The 6,228-nt window shown below is 36.9% G+C and overlaps 1 protein-coding gene across 2 annotated transcripts in view; it reads right to left on the reverse strand.

Annotated features, from left to right (window-relative positions):
• Window positions 1-6,228, reverse strand: part of CCDC50 (coiled-coil domain containing 50) — a 69,844-nt gene that overhangs the window by 62,882 nt on the left and 734 nt on the right. The window lies entirely within an intron of this gene.

Genomic DNA, 6,228 nt, shown 5'->3' on the forward strand with positions numbered 1-6,228 from the left:
TCAATGAACTTGACTAAAAAAAAAATACTGCTATATAAACAAAACTGATTACACCTGGTTGTGTTTTATGAGAAACTTTTCACTGTTTTTATGTCAGTGTATGGTTACCAACTATCATATGCATATGCATATGTACTTTAATGTATATGGGGTTTTTTTCTGTAAAGGAAAGGATATCAAAATAAATGGTTGTGTGTGTGTGTGTGTTTGTCATAACTTCTAACAGTAATATCTGGGAATTCTTTTGCACTGATTTCTAAATTCAAACATCTGGGAATAAATGGCCTAATAATCCCCAAGGTCCTTCTGCATGTATAAACCAATTATCCTTTGTAGGTCTTATTCAAGATCTAGGGTATCCTAATTTTACATTTTGAAGCACAGGACACCTTTAAGTGGGTCATCAGTTAAAAATATTAATTCAATAGACCTTCCACTAGCTACTTCTGAAACTGCAAATATAGCTATGATAGGTTTGTTTTTCCCCCATGACTGAGAGTGGTTAATTTTATTTTATTTTTTATTTTATTTTTTTTAAATGGTTCATTTTAAAAATATGCTCCTGTAGTTAGATTTTAAGCAGAGTTTACTAAAGTTTTGTGGTATCTATAAATGCTTTCTTTATGAGCAGAGTACTACATAGCTTTTTATCACTAAGACAAATTCATTTATCTCATTAAAAACTCCTATACCCCTGACAAGGACTGTGGAAAAACCACGGCCTATGGCTTTCTTTGAGTTTATTTCTCTCTATGTTCAAAGTGCCCAAGCCTTTAAACTTGAGCCCCATCAGGCTGAATACAGCAGAGAAGACATGCATGGTTTTTTTTTTTTTAGATAGAGCATTGAGGCAGGAGTGTGACCTCCCATAGTTTACTCAGTAATTCATTTGATGAATCAAAAATAAAACCTAAAAAAGGGTTTTAATTAAAAAATAAAATAAAGCCGATACTAACTTATTAACATTCATATCAAACATTATCCCTAAAATAACTTCAAAACACCTCTGAAATTGTCATTATGTTCATTCTACTGTTCTAAGCATAAGACAGTATTAATGAAACACATTAGAAATTAATCTTAAGTATCGACAAAATAATTTAAAAGACAGAAATGACGAGCGGAAGGGGGAAAAGGAAGAAAAAGGAAGGGAAAAGGTGGGAGAGAAGGGAGAAAATGGGAGAGGAGGGAGAACGTAGGAAGGGAGAGAATATTTGCAGCTTTAAATGTTTCTAATTCTAGTCCCAATGTGCTAATTCCCAGCTACTTAACCTCAGCAGTTCCGTACAACTCACTTCCCCATCCTAGCCCTCAGACTTTCCTCCAGAAAATGAGGAGGTTGGCTTAGATTAGTGGTTTTTAATGCTTTCTACTCTGAGATCCTTTGATTAAAAATCAATTAACTTTACAGTTTGACATATGGAAGAAGTTGTCCTTTAGGTACCTGTTAGTTAAAAAAAAAAAAGTTCAATGACTTAAAAAGTTTATTAAAAAAAATCTTAATTTACAACTGACAGCTATATCCATTTTTTAAAATTCATTCAAGCAAGAAAGTATTGCATCCTTGCATATAACAACATACTGGAAGAGTTTTTCTTTTTCTTTTATGTGAGAGGCATTTTGGGTGCAGTATGAATTTAGAGGGTTCTTTACAGCAACTCCTTGAACTCTACACAACTGCCTCTCCACTACAGTGAAGATCATGTCCATGCACCACAGGGCATGTTTTATTGTGTAACTACCCTTGTGCAACAGGGGGCACACATTTTTTTAAAACATGTATCTAAGATTCTTTCCAACTTCCAAATTGTGAGATAAGTGCATTAAACCTATTACTCAAATAAAAATCAAAACCACAAAAGAGCATTTGTTAGGTGTTTCCACTAAAATTTTATTCTTAATAATGATTACCTCCAAGGACAGAAGGAAGAGCATAGCTTTTTTTTTTTTTTTTTACTTTTTATGTTTTATATATTTATACAGGATAAAATCTATTTTTAAGATGCACCTATGAGAAAATAAACATTAGGAAAAAAAGATTAAAAGGTTTGGTATAAAAAATAAAATTAAAAAAAAATTTTTTTATAAATTTAATTCTGGCATTGTGATCTGTGAGCCCATAGTTAAAAGGCATTATCCCTGCCCTTTAGGAGCCGAGACTCTGAGAAGGAATTTAAAATATTATTTTTAATATATAATAATAATATACTATGCCAGAGGTATGATTCCTGAACCAACAGGGAGCATTTAATAATACACTCATTCATTCATTCATTCACTCACATATGCAAATATTTGCTGAATATTTCCTGGCTATGTTAAAGCCAGACGAGGGTAAAGAAAGATAAATAAGATACAAATCTCCCAACTCAAGTAGATCCAGCCACTGTCTCCTTAAAAAACAGTAACAATAAAAACTTGCTACAGAATTTTGAAGAAAAGAGAAAGTGAGTTTGCCCTGGAACCAGATGCTATATATCTCACAGACAATGCCTTCACATTACATGCCTAGTATGCACGTGATATGCTTAAAATCTCTGGGAAAACTTGCTTAACTTACTACACCAGACCTAACTTTGTATCTTTCCCCTTAAAATTCTGGATTTGTACCATTAATTTAATTTACCTCATTAGGTCACTGGGGTGTCCTGGACCTAAAATGAATCAGTGCTTTCGAGACATATTTCTGAAAATGTATTACACTTTATTTTTCATAAAAGAAAAAATATTTTCTTTCAGAACAGCTAGCTGCTTTTACTTCAAGAAAAATCACTAGGTGCATTGACTTCAGATGTGCACCCACACACAGAGTTAACCAACTCTGGAGATGGTGGAGCTTTCCATCTGAAGACTAGTACAGACATATAATACATACTGCATTTCTTACTGCTGCAAGAGAAGAAGAAAGAAGGCTGGCACTGGGAACTGATGGGAGGGTTGGCGTATTGTGCTAAATGGTTATAAATGGGAAAACTGTAATGCCTATAAAATTACAAAGGAGTTGGTAAAAGTTTAAAAGGGTCTAGAAATGGCTTTGATGGACAGGCTAACATTAGCTCTTAGACCAACACTTTAAGGGTCAAAACTCTGTTAGACAGGAGAAGGGGCAAGAGTATGATGATAAATGAGCCACTCCAAATTAAGTAGTGATATGGGAATCTAAGTGGAAAGGGCAAAAAAGGAAAGTGAGAGGTCTGGACTATTGTGTCAGAAAGAAAATTTGGGGGCACCTGGGTGGCTCAGGTGGTTAGACTTCTGCCTTCAGCTCAGGTCATGATCCCGGGGTCCTGGGATGGAGCTCCACATCAGGCTTCTGACTCAGGGGGGAGCCTGCTTCTCCCTCTCCCCCTTCTCATGCTCTCTCTCTCTGTCTCTCTCTATCTCTGTGTCTCAAATGAATAAATAAAATCTTTAAAAAAAAAAAAAAAGGAAGAAAGAAAGAAAATTCAGCAAAGAAGCTAAAATTGACCAAAAACCTAAGTCTGTCAACTGAAGAAAAGCATTCACTTTTAGAAAAATACATACCCAGCTCGGATCTAAACTAAGAAACTTAGAGAATACTGTTGGAACCTGACTACACCTTTGTCTAACATTCGCAAATTGCATGATGCATTTGAGTTATACTTTAAAAAACAACAGCTGGAATTATTTCAAATCTTGCTGGGTAGAAGCTCAAATGTTTCAGAATAAAGGACTATTCCTAAACATTGGCAACAGTATTTCCATTACAAAAAGTATGCATGTGTTCCAAATGTGCTTTTAAATCAGAAATAATGATGTGTTGACATTTAGCTAAACTTAATTCCTTTCACCTACATATGAACTCAAATGTGTCCCTTTATCTCCTATTTTAAGAGATTTCCTAAGGTAAAAATACTGCTGTAACTTTGGTTTTTTTAAAGGTCTGTCCAAATGATCAATATCTTTGACCACCTTAAAACTAAGCAAGCAAGCACTGGATTTTAACCTAGAAAAGAAAATTTTAAAATATTAAAATATTCCCTGATGTCAGCTGTTACCCATGACCTCTGTTGACATGTTCACAACAAAGGTCACAAGGCTCCTCAACCTCTCCCAAAGAAAAGGCAGTGGGAAGCCACAGACATCCACTGCATTATTCTTAATCTCTATTGAAATCCACCCTATGACCCCAAATCGTAATTGTATATCAATCTACCAAAGTTTAGACTGAAAAGAGAAGTGGAGGAGACAGATTTTTAAAAACAGAGCTTAAAAATCTATGCCAGGATATTAAGCAATTTACCACTAAACTTTCCTTACAAACTGAGTTGGAGTTTCAGTATTAAGAACAGTCTCAATGTGTATGTTTTATCCAAACATGGGCACCACCTTTATTCTCTTTAAATTAGGGTTCAAAGGCATTGTTAGGGAGTTACTGGGCCATAATTAAGAGTTATATTAGAGAAAGATACCCTTTATTAAGACTTGAATACTTCCTAGATCAAAAACTATACCACCAATAGGAGGTTCCTAGCCTAATACATCATTTCCTTTGAGGATCTTGGAACCAGAAAAGTCAGATGCTTACAAAGACAATGATATCAACAATTTCTGACCACCTTCAAAATCAATCAATATTTAATTCTAACTTAATGAAAGAGCCACACCAATTTCCTTCCTACTTAACCATATCACGCAAACTGGATTGCCAAACACCACATTATGCAAACTGAAAGCCAATTTGAATGTGCAAAAATTCCAGAGTTTAGGAATAGAAACATCTTGCATTTTTAGATGGAAAGTGTTTTTTTGAACCCCTTGAGAATGAAATCATTCATCATTCATGTCTTGGTTAGAAACCAGAAGACCTAAGAGTCATATAAATGCATATACAGAAAGTGAGTTTCAAGTTTGTTCCAGGTCAGCGACAGGTACAAGGGGCTGGGTAAAATCACAGCACCACAGGATTAATACTTTACCTGTTAAGGTTGTGTTTGAACTCCAGTGTTCACTCTACTCATCACCCACCCCCAAGGAAGCACGACACACTATACAGGGTCACTTTTTCTTTAGGGACGTCCAACATACAGACATCTGTCCATAAAACTCCTACCCAAAAGGCTAAGTACAACCAGACAATCTCAGAAACTAGGACTTTTTTTTTTTTTTTAAAGATTTTTATTTATTTGACAGAGAGAGAGAGACAGCGAGAGAAGGAACACAAGCAGGGGGAGTGGGAGAGGGAGAAGCAGGCTTCCCGCCAAACAGGGAGCCCGAAGTGGGGCTCAATCTCAGGACCCTGGGATCATGACTGAGCCAAAGGCAGACGGTACACGACTGAGCTACCCAGGCGCCCCAGACTAGGACTTTCAAAGTGTAGATCTGCCTTTCCTCTCACTCAGGCACCAGACTTGACAGTGCTGTGAAAACTACATTTGAATGTGAATACCTGAATCTTCACCAAAGCCTTGCTAGAAACTGAAAGGTTGAAAGATCTCAGGCCTAAGCTCTAATACCCTTCAGGAACAATAGGACAAGCCTGGCCCCATTAAAAATTCTACATAAAACCAGTTACTCTATCTCCCAGTGTTTCGAACTCTGGGAAAGAAAGCAGTCAAGCTTACTTGGTATTTTGGGGTCGGCCTGAACACCCACAAGACCATCAGAGTCAAATCAAGTTGTCAATGAAACATGCAGTTCCAAGAAAGCAAAAATTATTATTTTCAATTCCACATTCCCAAGACACCCCAGGCCACATTGTTCAACTGAAACAAATGACATTCACAACAAAGACAACCTCTGCAAGCCTGGATAGCACTCTGGGATTTCCACACTTCCGGGGGCCAAAGAAGAGCCAAAGATAACTAAAGGTTAAGGTGATCCAGCACCCACAATTTCAACAACAAAAAAAAAATGCTAGATCTTGGAGGAGTCAACCAAGAGCAGGGGAGGGAAGTCAAAAGGCTAAGTGCCAGTAGCTAAACCAGACCAGTACTGATCAACCATAATTTCCCAGGACATCAGTATAAAGAGCCTTTAAAAAAATCAAGGTCACCAGTCAGTCCTCTGTTCCCCCTTACCCCTTGCTTTTCCTAAGAAAATGCTTATAGCAGCTTCCCATCAGCCTGCCCACGCTGCGCTGTGCCAAGACTAAACTTTTAAACCTTGAGGGAGGTGGAAAGTCAGCCAGCCAGACGCTGGGCTAGGAAAAGTGGCGAGAAGGAGGGAAAGAGTCAAGTTTCAAAACAAAGGCTCCACAAGGAACTG

This window comes from Neomonachus schauinslandi, chromosome 1 (genome assembly GCF_002201575.2).
Source record: "Neomonachus schauinslandi chromosome 1, ASM220157v2, whole genome shotgun sequence".
In the NCBI taxonomy this organism is placed as follows: Eukaryota; Metazoa; Chordata; class Mammalia; order Carnivora; family Phocidae; genus Neomonachus; species Neomonachus schauinslandi.